This window comes from Galeopterus variegatus, unplaced genomic scaffold, assembly GCF_000696425.1.
Source record: "Galeopterus variegatus unplaced genomic scaffold, G_variegatus-3.0.2 Scaffold1200, whole genome shotgun sequence".
Taxonomy (NCBI): Eukaryota; Metazoa; Chordata; class Mammalia; order Dermoptera; family Cynocephalidae; genus Galeopterus; species Galeopterus variegatus.
The window spans coordinates 31,546-46,194 of record NW_007727311.1 but is presented as its reverse complement, the minus strand read 5'-3'; the positions used below and the strand labels follow the sequence as shown (position 1 = coordinate 46,194).

The window sequence follows — 14,649 nt, the reverse complement described above, 5'->3', positions numbered from 1 at the left end:
AAAAACTAATTTTCATCTGTGCTAAATGAAATACCTCTTAAGGTCATTTCGGTGAACAAAACCAGCTTAACTGGATATCTGTCTTGAGTATGCAGCTGGAGGAAATGTGAAAAAAACAAATGACATGAGGAAATAAGTTTACCAGAATTTACCTCAATGAAGGAATAGTGTGTGGTTAAAATATCGGGGTACCTGGGTGCAATGAAACCTACTACCAAGTAAATTCATTTTCAAGGAGAGACTTTTGTCGAACCAGAGCACTTTCCTGCCTTCTCTGCTCTCCTCCATTTAGCTTTCATTAAATAAAATGTGGAACAGTTAATGAATGTTGTTTTGCACGGGCCCCAAATTATTATACTTTCCATAGTACCCTCATGTTTTGATTGACAGTGATAATATAGAAATGTTTTCAAAAATGAAAATATTATTGGAAGTATACAGTCTCTTAAAGGCAATTAAACATTAAAGGCAGTTAAAGTTTTAAACTGTAAGTCTTAAAAATGTGATAACTTTGGGGCCGGCCCGGTGGCGCACTGGATAGTGCGCNGCAAACTTTTGCATTATTCATGTATCTTAAGAAAACTAGACAGAATGTAGAATTGAGAATGTGAAAGAAACTATAAGTGAGTATTTAGGGTAAAAACTTCCATTTAGTAAACAATTTTTGTTACCCTAAATAATAAAAAAAAATTTTAAAAAGAGGGGATTTAAAAATGTAATTGCCAAAATTATTTTTCTTTTTTGGCCAGATATTAAACGGTAAAAATAGACTGAACCATAATATATTTTTATAGCTCTCTCTCCAGAATGACAGAATTTCTCTGTAAATCTCATTATGTAAAATACATCACTCCTGTAGTTTTAAGCATGAGGTGTGGGTAAAAACTAATTGGATTGTTTAAATCAATCAGTGTGTTTGAAACTATTGTGGGAATACTTAGCCATTTAAGTGACTATGTAATTCAATTTGTTGTTTATTGATCAGAATTTCTTCTTTTGAGCAAGAAGCAGAAATCCAGCATAATATTAAAATGTGCAATTTTAGGCATCATATGATGACCACAGATTATAATGTTAACAGGTGTCCCAAAGAGAAAGCTGTACTGAAAAATAGAAGAGATTACATTACTCTAACAGAATGATTATCATCATTTTAGACATTGATATGAACTGAATTTAATAAAAGCAAAAGAAGTATTGAAAAAAGACTCTAAAATAAATTGTCTTACGTTATTTTTAATGGTCTTTCTAGTGGTATCTTCTGGGGAAAATATCTTCTAGCTAAAATTACTTCAATATGAAAATCCAAGAATGCCAGAAAATTTTCCCTTAAGAACATTATAATTGGCAGCATCTTAACTATTAGTGAAGAAGCTCGTATAACTTCGTATAATGTATGCTATACGAAGTTATTACGCTTACATTATAGTCTTATAATATATAGCTGAATTTTATTAAATAATCAGACAATGAGAAAGCAAAATTTATTTATTTTAGGAATATGTCACAGATTTTGTTTATTTCAAGCTACTGTTTGATCTCATAAACACCGAAACATTACCAGCCAGTTCATTTCATCTCTTTAAAATGTACCTCCTTGGAGGAAATAATCTATTATTGAATACCTCAATCCAAATTCCGTATATGTTTCTATTCCTCCTAAGCAAGAGCTTGAATGATAATATTAAAGATTGTGCTTTATTATATACTTATTGATTAAGATTTTGTATTAATTATTTTCCACAGTTAGCATATTCTCTGTAATTGTCACTAAATATGGCACTTCTGAAGAGAAAATTTTCAAGTCACCTAGTGACTCATTGTTAAGGTGGCAGTTGTTCAGTGTAATACCGAAGCGTTCTCTTTCAACCCTACCAGAGAAGGAGGAAACTGCTTTCTCATAAGACTCAAAATGTGAGTTTTTGAGGGTTTTTTAAACTAGAGGCCATGCTTATACAGCATTATTTAGTTCATTTCCTTGTGTAGCCGTGAGCATCTAATACATTTACCAGATTTTCTCAAGTTAAAAAAGTATGTGCTTATATTTAGTTCTAAAACGAGTTATAGAAAAATTGGTTGGAAAAAAAATACACATAGAATTGGTAGAATAAGTAATTTTAATGATTTTACTTGTCCAAAGGGCACAGCAATTGGGCACACTGCCTACTATACATTATAAATTAATTCCATTCATTCTAAAAACTTGTTCATTATTTCACTGCTTTGAATTTTGGCTGCCCTAATTAATCGCTGTTGTATAATTCAGGCACTTGAGCTTCTGCAAGGGCTGGTTTTTTTTCAGCTTGTAATCACACACTCAACAAACAGCCAAGTGCTGCAGACAATGGCTCCTTCAGGCTCTCAGCTGCACCTCGGCGTCCACCGAGACAGACTTTCTGTCTCTGATTCATGGGCTGAATCCTCCTTGGGAGAAATGCCTGGGCGGGGACAAAGCACAGCCCAAGGCAGATTACTTGCCTTGGTCCTCTGCCATATCACCTGAAAGCTGTCACTCAAGCACTGGCAGAGAGCTACGGGGCCCCTTGGAATATTCCCTGGAAGAAACAAGCCCACCCCACAGTAAGCCTCTTACATGGTCCATTTGCAAAGGAGAGTAAAATTCCTAATTTAGTGAGGAACTTTATTAAGGAACAAGACAATTATTTGTCTGAAATTTGGTCTTATGTGTTGTCATATATCAGTGATTCTGGAGGTGGTTAAGATCTCGAATGGGTATTAAATCTGCTTAAACTTTTCCACGTCTGAACCTTTGAGGATGATGGGGGTCTGTGACTCAGACTTTAGATTCCAGTACATCCAAATTCATGGAACCCCAACAATGGAATTTAGCTAGTTACACACTGTTTTACATGAAGTCAGGAAAATGGGGGGAAGGAGGGAAATAGACTGTGTCTGGTTAAGCAGCTAGATATTGATGTGTGCCAGGGAATCAAGGAAGAGACCACAAGCACATATTGAGCACCTACTGTATTCCAGGAAATATATAAGGTCCTCGAGGGACTGTCTCTGACCCCAAGTATCTCACTGTCTAGTGAGAGAGAGACCAAGGAAGGGAAACTGATAAAACTGTTGGTGTACCTATTTTTCATTTTTAGAAAACTATACAGAGAGAATTATATGGCACTGAAACTAGAATTCTATATCCTCTTGGTGTACTTATCTTTAATCTATTTCACTATCCTATTCCCACATGTGAAAGATCAACTAGAAATATCAGAAGACCATTAAGTCTCACAGTACATATATGGGACATTATATCATCTTCTTGTGCAATTTTGGAAAAAAAAATCCTTAGTTAATAAGCAAGAAATGAAGATGTTAAACGTAGAAGTTAATACATTTTATACATAGGATTACAGAAGGGGTGAGAAGTGACCGTAGCATTCTGTCACCATACGATAGCCTGTCCAAAGTTATTCAATGTTTTTAAGTCCAATGTGCCAATTTGAGTACATAATTCAATATTTTTAGAGATTAAATATTCTCTATATATCCTATGGTTATGAGTTTATTTTTACAATAACCACTACTTTTTTCATAAACTAGGGTACTTATGGGCATATTCATATTCTTATGTCTGACAATTTTTGATGACTAAGCTTATTTTTCAAAATCTATGCATTTATAGGCCTTTTTCCCAGAAGAAATCTAATTGTATCTGCATTTGTATAATTCACTCAATGCTAAAAAGCATTAGCTTCATGGCTGGAACACTGCAGCTGTTTAACAGCTTACAGGCAACACTAAAAACTAGTTTTAAGACAGGAAACTGGGAAGAATAGTGTATTTAATTGGAGTTTCAGAGGGGATATAAAAAAAAAGCGCCTAAACTGACTTTGATCCAAGGTTATCTGGTTAATACTCTCACTGATTAAAAAACATAAGTTCTAAAGTCACCCTATTATTAATGGTAAATAAATTGTTTTGAAAAGTTCTGCAAATGGGTGATTGTATCAGTTTTCCTCTGCATCGATCTCCAATAACAATTTATAATTAATACAGGAGAGAGGCTGCTTGTAACTTAAGTCCAAAAAGGATAATTCTGAAAAGCATAGTACAATTATATCATATCTTTGCTAGATGCTGTCTGTTTTCTGGCTAAATAAGTGGTGGTGGGAGGGTGTTCTTTTGGGGTCATAGATAGTAAATTCATAAAGATTAAGTCACACCATAGTTTTCCACTTTTACTTAATAACATCAAAGATGGTTTACCTCCATCTCTCTTAGACTTTTTTGTATCACATGGTACAAAAATTTGTCATTTGATTTTCTGCAAGTATGTAAACACGCAAAGAAAGCACCAGGAGAGTAAAGATTTGAAAATTTGGATGGAGAGAAACTTTCTTACATTGAAGTAACTTTCCTTTATCTCTGTCTATGGAAACATTTTAACATGTAACAATTTTCAAGTAACTTTGGAGGAGAAAAATAGTGAAGAACATGATGAGTAGTTTAAAATTGTTGAAATGTCCTGTATTATTGCTACACATTTAATAAAGAACATTCTTATGTTGGTAGAAGCATTAAGTGATCTATAAACGAAGTCTTTTGCCTTTTCTTTCCTCAATTTTGGTTTCAGTGAATCTAGTTGTCACATGATCCTATTGTTCAAGAAACACGCTGACCTATTAATATTTTTTTAAGGAAAAAGTACTGTGAATTGTTAACTAAATATTGTGGTTTGCCTGTTTGTTCTTTTAAAATGTATAATGGAGGAAATATTAATTAAGCCCTCTAGAATTACTCGCTTCAGCTAAGGAAAAGAAAAAATAGAACAGGAACTATAAAAATTACAGAATCTCAGGACTAGAAGAGGTCATTTATCAGAGACCAAAACCAATGCATAAATAAATCCTTTAGACAATTAATCCAAACATGTCATAATGACATATATTTGATGAATAACTTGAGCTATTTCATTTTCATAGGATTTATTGAGAAATATAATATTTAACTGTAATGGAGTCTTGATTTTGGCTGGAATCCTTTCCTAGCCCACAAGTCACCCATGGAGAGAACACAGTAACCTGCTGATTAGATCTTCTTGAATACCCAAGTCCATTTAGATTACTTATTCTTAATGTATAAATTCTTATAAAGGGAGTTTTGATTGAGTAAACCACAATACATGTATCAGAACTCAATATCAAATTTTTTTAAATTTTATATTTACAAACATAGCATTTTATATAATATTAAAGCCATAAGAAAATAACCTTTTAATAGAAATGCAGCTTTGTAGTTAAAACTCATCAGGTTGTGCTGATTTAAAACTTTCTATGTAGAATGGAAACTTAGAATGGTATTGTAATTACTTTTATATCATAAATTCTTTTAAAAACTTGCTATGGATCTAACTTTGTAATACATTTATTGTTTACTATTTTTCATCCCTTTTCCATCATCTTAGTCATTCAGACATTTTTTGAGTACAGAGTCAGTGCTTACTAAAAGCTCATGGGAAATAAAACAGTATTATATACATTGTTTCACACAGATTGATGTAAAAAACATTCAGTATCCTGTTGATTGAAAGAACAGATGCTTGTATAATTTATGAAGCCATGAATACATTCACAATATCTTCCAAAAATAGTAAGGTATTCTCATAACACAGTGTGGAATGCAGTCAAAAAGCTTGGGAGCCTCTACGTTGTAGACTGAATTTTTAATGGAGCACAGAAAACTTGAAAGATGTTATCAATATTCTAAAAATACAATTAATCACTCATTTTGTAATGTAACATGTATTGTTTCATATCAATATTAAAAAGCCTAGTATGGATTTTTTCTTTTAATTATGCATTTTGGGTCTCCTCCACTGGCAAATTTTTACAATGTTTGTAAGCAAGGGATCTATCTCTTTTCAAACAGTGATATATTTTTCCCAGAAAAAATACTTATTTTCTCTAACACATGTATTACTCTTAATTTTCCAAGATTAACTTACATAATTAATAATAACATAAGAAGTGAAGTTGTATTACTGATATGGTCATGTTTACTTGGAATTAATTTAAAAATTATTTTCAATATTAGCCTGTCTGTCCTTTCTAAACTGAGGGATTAATCAAGCATTGTACAAAGTCTGGGATCGAAGGCCCTATTTCTTCACTAAAATTATACACTGTCCATCATGACATTGACACAGTTTATAGAAGTCACAGGGTTATACTATTGACATCATGGATCTTCATTATGGAAAAAAAAAATTCTAGCTTCACCTATGATTTGAATTGATTATATTCAATTCACTGTGAACTTCACACTATCCCTATACCTTTTTCTATAAAAAGAGGGTTTTTCTATCAAAACATTTTCTTATAAATTAATTCTTTGATTCATTGTTCATAAAGGAATAGTTTTCATAGCCTGATATAATTTATCTGCAATGTAAGCTCACAGGCTTTGGAAAAATGTAGTCACGTGTGGGCTGGCCAGTGAGCTCAGTTGGTTAAAGTGTGGTGCTGACAGCATCAGGGTTCAGGGTTTGATCCCTGTACTTGCTGGAGGCTCCCCTGCTCACCCCCTCCCCCAAAAGTAATAATTTTCTTTTCTTTGCCTCAGGAAGAAGTGTAAATTATACAGAGAAGAAAAAAAAAAAAAAAAAAAGCACTGAAATATCTTTCCAGTAGCCAAAAAAAGTAAAGATATGATAAATTTTTTAAAAATACAGTAGTATTTAAACACTAGTCTAATTCTATGTAGAGCTGAGGGCATGTTGGGTTGATTTAAAATAATTGATGACACAGCTCAAGGACAAGAAATGATCTTGAAAGGTGATCAGAAATAATCGTACTGAATACAATCTTGTCTTCACACTCTGTGTTAATGCTGAAGGTTAAGACCGGGATTCATTAGGTTAATCAAGGGTTGATCTTGAAAGGTGATCAGAAATAATCGTACTGAATACAATCTAGTCTTCACACTCTGTGTTAATGCTGAAGGTTAAGACCGGGATTCATTAGGTTAATCAAGGGTTTCTAACTTTAGGAGAGTTTAAGATTAGTGGTAACTTTGAAGTACACGTCAATCCTTTAGAACTAACTGTCTTGGAAGAGCTCTTCCTGCCTGTCAGTCATTACCATCTACCAGGTAAGAAAGCCCATGGCAGAGGGCTGTATCTTAACAAGGAATGCTACTGTACCTTTTTTAAAAAACTGACATACGTTGAGGCTAGTTAGAAAAGAAATCTAATTATTTTCCTTTTTTTAAGTTTTAAAAGTGGGAAAGAAGCTGTTTTTGAAGGGAAGAAGTATTAGTAGGAATGCTACTGTACCTTTTTTAAAAAACTGACATACGTTGAGGCTAGTTAGAAAAGAAATCTAATTCTTTTTCCTTTTTTTAAGTTTTAAAAGTGGGAAAGAAGCTGTTTTTGAAGGGAAGAAGTATTAGACACTTTGGAGACCTGCATTTAATGTTGATCCCTTAAATAATGAGTATCATGCTATCTCTTGCAGAATATCTACTATCAAGGGTTATTCGGAAATTGATTGCACTAGTGTATGTGAGGATAAATTTATTATCCAGACTTTATCCAGAAAACTCAAGCTCATGGAGGTTATGTAACCAAGCTAGCGAGTGGCAAGGTCCACGGTTCAGTTGCTCTTTGTACCTAATAAAACACACGTTTTAAACAGCTACAATTCACATGCACAGAAGAGATTTATACGTATAGAAATAGTTTGTATGTACACAGTTTCTACCAAAAAAAAAATAGTTTTAATCCAGCACATGATAATAAGTGGTTAATATAAGGAAAGTCAGATAAGCAAAAATCTTAAGAATTGTAGGCTATTATTAAAAGTGATGTTCATGTTAGAATTATGGTGGTTCCTTTTTTAACCATTTCTGTTAGATTAAACTCTAAATATTTAAGTTTTTAAACAAACAGCACACAAACATTTATGTCTGCGGACACTTACAAAAACAAACCACAAAGATGAATAGTATAGTTTTAATCCAGCACATGATAATAAGTGGTTAATATAAGGAAAGTCAGATAAGCAAAAATCTTAAGAATTGTAAGCTATTATTAAAAGTGATGTTCATGTTAGAATTATGGTGGTTCCTTTTTTAACCATTTCTGTTAGATTAAACTCTAAATATTTAAGTTTTTAAACTAACAGCACACAAACATTTATGTCTGCGGACACTTACAAAAACAAACCACAAAGATGAATAGTACATAGATGTCTAAATCTCTCAAAGCTTAAAGTTGCTTTTCAATTTTCCAGTGCTCAAGAAGTGTCAACTGGATGGATTTGTCAATGGAAAATATTTTTAAATCACTCAGTCTATTTTGCAACAGATATACAATGTGGGTTTCTTACATGTAAATTCAGTAAATATGTATATTAAAAATAAATACATTTTTTAATTACTGGTAACTTTGCCAAATAGTGCAAAAGTGGTGCTGGAAATTCTTCCCTTCTTCACAGCAAATTCATAAGACATTTTACAAAGTGAGTAATGTAGAATCATTTCCACAGTTTTCTGAGAAGGAAAACCAGAAAGTTTTGGGGCCTTTTGCTGTCAACAGGAGTAAAGGCTATCAGTAATTATGAAGCTATTGGAAAACAAAATTATAGTCCCCACTGGGGTGCCAGTATTTCAGTAAGTAAAAGATGTGTCTTCCGAGCCAAGCTTTGGCATGATTTGCCGATTTTCCTTGTTTCTCAATGGAGAGCCATGTCCAAATACTCAACTTGGCTGTCTGCTGCAGTTAGTCAGTTTCTGACCGCTTTGATGCTTTTGTGCTTTCTATTGAACTAGCCAGAAGTCCCAATAATTAAAATTATAATTACCCAGAATAATAGGCACTTTAACCATATAATTGGGAAGGTAAAGTGCTAGGGCTGAAATATTTCATGCGATTTCATATCCTGAGTAGAGAAAGAAATCCTCTAAGAAAGTGGAGATGGTATTTTCAGATCCCAAAATACCAGTTAAGCTAAAATTTCATTTATGATGAGTTTCAGAGAGAGTGTTATTTCCTTTGGAGGAGAGAAGAGCAATGGCATTTTTTTTAAAAAATGCAACATTGTTCACATCTTACATTTTAAAAGGATTCATCTCCATGACAGAAAATAAAACTGATTAAACTATAAATCTATTCACGAGATACGTGCTGCCCTCAAAAATTTTCAGACTAACTAACTAGACTTAAAGAGAAAATGCGTGTGGTAGCAAAGTCTATCCCCTTTTATTTGTCCAGATCAGTGCCCACATGCCCAATTTAGGTCAAGGCATCGGGCAGAGGAAAGGACTGGAGACTGACATTGAGATGCTCTATTTCACACACTTGCCCTCTGGAAGGACTGGCAGAAGCAGTCACTTAAATTAAATGCAGGTCATCAAACAAGATACATAACCTATTCCTAAAACAGACAACTTCAGCATCCCGAATCCCTATGGCCTTTTACTGAGGCACATTGCTCTACTTCTTCATGTTCCTCTGTCAATTCACGTTAGGGTTTGCTTTGTTTAAAAGTGGTATTTCATGTATTCTGTGACCCTCTTGCTCAAAGCAAAGAAATTGCTTTGGTTTATTTATGACCTACTAACCTTAAGCGAAACTAAAATACTTAATGTTCCCGCAAGCCTAGGGATGAGAAATAAAAGCTAAAATCAATCTGGCCTTGATGCAGATTGGTTTTATCCTACCCACACAACCTTCCAAAATTAGGAAGAAGGTGATAGAAGGGTATTTGTCCATAAATGACCTATTGCTTGAGGCTTTATTCATTCTAGGAAAACTATGCAAGAATGCAGACCTGCTACCACCAATTTAGAGTTCTGGAATTATGAACAGTGTGCTCTAAAAGACAAACAAACAAACAAACAAACAAACAAATACCCTGCAGACTTTCCTACAGAAAACATAAAACCTCTGTTCTATTGAATTTCAATATTTTAAAGCTAAAAGATTTATACCCAAAGATTAAGTTATGGAAATAAAGATGTGGAAGAGATAGAATTAAAATATACCAGGGAGTGATTGAAAGGCCACATGAACTAATAGAAAACTAAAATGAACCAGCTAGTAGAACAATTTTTCTATATGAGACCAAAATAATTTTGAACATAGAGCCCTGAGGTTTATTCTCTTCTCTGACACAAGGATAATTGTAAGAAAGACCACAGGGATCCTATTTCCTGTTGTGCAGAATTTAGGCTGTTAAGAGGTGAAGTTTTATCTTCAGCAAACTATGACTTTATGAAACATGCATCCAGATTAGTCCAGGGAAAGAAGAAAGAATTAAGAAAAAAGAACATTGAATGTCTTGTCATTTCCACATAAAATAGCAATAGTTTTTTCTTATTGTTATAAGAAAAACATTACATGATTTGATTCATATATCAAATCATGTATGAATCATTATATGATTTTTAAGAATTTTAAAGTTAGAGTTGCTTATACTTAAGATTTTTATTTTAAGAATTTAATAATTTTAGGTTTATCATAATTATATGCTGTAATGGACTTCTAGGAGAGTATTTTGGAAAACAAATAATAACATGGTTATGCATTGCAATTAATTTTAACTGCCCTAGAGATTTGCTTATTAGTAGGCCAAATGCATATTTTGTGTTAAGGCAAAACACACGGTTTAGTGTCTTTTATCGCAGCGTCCCTATTATACAAATGTCAGCAGATGTAGTGAGAGATGAATAGGCGTGATTGAAAGCAGCTGCATATTGACCTGACACTAATACCACAATAGACGGGCAGCAGAACAGGAGTGATACGCCTTTAGCTGTAATTGATAATGCAAACAAACGAGCCCTCAGTCCCACGATGATGTTCTTTCCAGCAGCAACACAGAAATGCCTCCTGATAAAGCATTCTTCTAAAGAGTTGTATTCTGTAGGAAAAAATCGCTTAATTAAAAAGAATTAAACACTGCAAAATTCAGATTAATCACTGCTTTATCTTTTATGCCTATTTGTCTCTTCGGTATATACTTCCAATAGATCGCTAACCCCTGTTTCCCCCCAAACAATCAGTTAGAGAAAGTTTCCATGTAAACAATTTGTCTAAAAGGTATTAAATAATTACTGGATTTAAAATATTCTAAATTAAAGAAATGTCAGAATGTGTAAAAAATTGGAATACATATTTTACTAATATTTCAAGAAGAATTGCCGTGATTCGAATAGAATTGAATGATCAATCTGCAAAGTAGTATATTGTGGTTTGTCTCATCCATAGATAAGTATAACCATGTCGGATGCCAGTTAAGGATTTGAAATAGCGACTTTCTACCCTTGTCTTGATACATCTAAAGTGACTTTTGTTTTACTCGATAATAGAAAATGAATGAAGATGGTTCTAAAAATATATTCATTAGAGTTCACAATAATTTAAAAATAAGACTTAATGATGAAACACTCTTAGAGAAGAGGGATATAAAAAGAATCCTCTAGCCACTCATCCATAAAAAGGTGCCAGGAGTTTCAAATCAAAAACATTTAGAAATGAATCGTTTTGTAGCAAATATAGATTGCATTTACCTTTCACTGTATTAATGAAATCTTGGTGCTGTAAACTAAAAAAAAATGGGTTGAGCTGGTTTCTTCATTTAAAATTTGTTCACCGTTTTCTAAATAAGAACTTTTTAAAGAAATTATGCTAATTAAAAACCCTATTTAGAATAAATTATATCAAATATATAATATAAATATAAAAGTAACATTGACATTAATTTAATTTAGAGAAATTTAAGAGAATTGTTTTACTTTTTGCACAATCTATGTACATCATGTTTACCTATTATAACCATAGGAATTTTTAAATTATAAAATATTGTTAGGATCTGATACCTCAAACTACTTTGAATAACAAAGTCTCTCTGTTAATTAACAGTGAGATAATTCCACTTTCGGAACTAAGCCAAATAGGCATTTTTTTAGCTCAAAGAAACAGATCCTTTTCTCTAACACAAGGTGAAGTTGAGGCTTTCTTTCTTGTTCTCTTGAAATGGCTTGAGATGCATAAACTGTATAACTAAAGGTACTCTGTTGTTTCTGTCTCCCATCCCCTCAGATACTTACAGATACTGTAAAGTCAGCAGAATTCTGAGTTTACAGGTTGCTTCAGTGAACATTCAACGCTGTCGGTGAGTTTGGAATTAAAATCAAAACCATCGACCGTTGATTGTACCCTATGGCTAACCATCGTCTACTCCGTGGCTTTCAGAATTTGCTGAAGACAGGAAACCAAAGCAGAAAACACCAGGACTTTCTCTCCCCTGTGCAGAGATAACTTTTTAAAAGGTCACAATCAACATTCATTGCTGTCGGTGGGTTGAACTGTGTGGACAAGCTCACTGAACAATGAATGCAACTGTGGCCCCGCTTTTTGCTGTCGCAATCAACAGACAGTCCATCTCTGAAAGATGTATTGAACACAATAATATTGTGCTTTACTTTAACTGTCCCAGTCTGGCAAAGTCTTCAGGTTCATTCATTCAATGAAAAAGTTGTTAAGTTTAAATGAGAGTGGTACTTCTCTACACTTCTGAATAGTATAAATAGAGCACTTTTTATAAAAGGTAAACTGTTTTGTCCATGGAATCTATAACATAAGCACCCTAGGGTAACACACCTTCCTGCTGTTGTAGGGTGGTGCAAAGAAAACACGAAGAAGTTCCTCAGCACCCACGCCACTGCCACCCACGTCCTTACAGCAGCAGCAGCAGCAACACCACAGAAAATATTTGATCCTTACATCTTCTGTTAGATTTCCTGGGCCGATTGGGATAGAAACTCCAGGTGATTTTATCCTTCTGCTTCTCTGGGTGAAAACTCATTCAAATAATATTGCCTCTTGCTATGGAATTTGCTAAGGAAGGAAAAAATATATATAAACAACCATGTAACTCTCAGAACACTTACGATATAAAGTCATATAATAGATTGACTTCTCTAATTATATTTTAATTTTAAGATGAAATTTTACACATTTTCTTGGTGTTTCTCCTTCTAAGAACTTGATCTGCATTGTTAGACTTAATAACCATATGGCATTAATCGCTTCATACTTACTCACCTGAATTTTCAATTAAAAGGATGTGTATATCATTGTGTTTCTTAACTAGTTTGGCTATATATTTTTATACAGGACATTTGTCAGTGAATTTGATCACAGCTGTTTTAAGTTTACCAGTTGTAGTGATAATAATGGTGATATTATTATTTACTGGAACAAAATGCTTCTAGAGTGTATATGGTTGGAGTACCTGGAATGCTTCAATGTTTATTTTTTAAAATCCATCGAATACATGATTGTTTCCATTTCTTGACTTCTTCAGTTCCATTTACCTTCAACTCCCATTGCACAAGCCCATTCCTTGGACCCTGCTCTAGATCTCGGCATAACTCCAAAGTATATCACCACATCCAGTGTCTAAACTATCATATCCCAGTCTCTGCCCTTCACCGCCTACCAGTCCAATTCCTCATTCTTTTATCCTAAAGGCAACTGTCCTTTCAGCTTCAGGGTTGCTGAAAAGAAAAACCACGGTTATGGGGATGCACGTGAGTTCATATGCACGGGCCTCCAAATGCCTTGATTCCTCACTTCCGACCTCGCATTTCTTCCACCCCACTCCCTGGCAGTCAGCCCAAATGTCTACCTCTTTCCTACTGCTCCTCCCCACCGTTCCACTTGCAATAATTGAATTGACCCCTTTTCACTGAGAAGCTTCCGTCCATCCCATTACTCCTACACTTCCTCGTGGGCTCCCCCCCGGGCATCTCCTCCCAGCGCTTCCTCCGTGATCTCCCTCCCCTGTCTCACCACAGGGCTCTTTCCATTTAGCATGCGAGGCTCAGTCCTCTCTTCTCAAACTGAAAACAAAACAACAACAAAAGGAAACAAAGATCTCCTGTGTACTTGCTTCATCTTCTGCTATTCATTCCATTTCTTTCCTTCTCTTTAAAAGCTAAGATTTTGGAAATAGCATGTGATAGCCTGCAGCACTGTCTGTGTGTGCTGATTTCCCCTTTCACCTCAACTACCAGTAATTCAGCTTCTTCTGTCATTCCTCTCTCCCACTTGTGCATAACATCATTTTACTGAAGCTGCTCTTGACCAAGTCATCAGTGAGCTCCATATTGGCAAATAGAAGTCACACTCCTCTGCCAGTTATCTTAGTGGAAGTCCCTTCGATGTCTGACACTACTGATTATGTCTTCCCAAACTACTGTCCCCATGAACTTTTATGACCCTACTTTCATTTGGACGGACGTCTTTATAACAGTGATTTTCTTTCTTCTTTTCTTTTTTTCTTTCTTTTTTTTTTTTTTTTTCTTTAGAAGCTCTTCTTAATCTACTTAATCTCTCAATGGCAGTATCCTCGGGAGGCACATCCTTGGCCTTCTGGCTTTCTTTTCTTCTCACGCCTCATAGTTTTTGAAGAAATCTCAGGCACACGCATGACGTTTATGTCTGCTCAGATGTGGTTGATACTCAACTCCTGATCCCCAGGTTGCGAATCCCAAGCTTGCATATCTAATTGTCTTCTACACTTCCCATCGACACAAGCCCATCCATGGCCACAGCTAACTCATGATCTTCTCCCCGAGAGATAACACCGCTGGATCTACTTAACAACCAGAACC

At 34.4% G+C, this 14,649-nt stretch overlaps 1 long non-coding RNA gene across 1 annotated transcript in view; it reads left to right on the top strand.

Annotated features, from left to right (window-relative positions):
- Positions 1-12,927, top strand: part of LOC103592689 — a 77,116-nt gene extending 64,189 nt beyond the window's left edge. The window contains exon 3 of the long non-coding RNA XR_550677.1: positions 12,648-12,927. This is a non-coding gene — a long non-coding RNA (uncharacterized LOC103592689). The remainder of the gene's footprint in view (positions 1-12,647) is intronic.
- Positions 12,928-14,649: the final 1,722 nt, after the last annotated feature.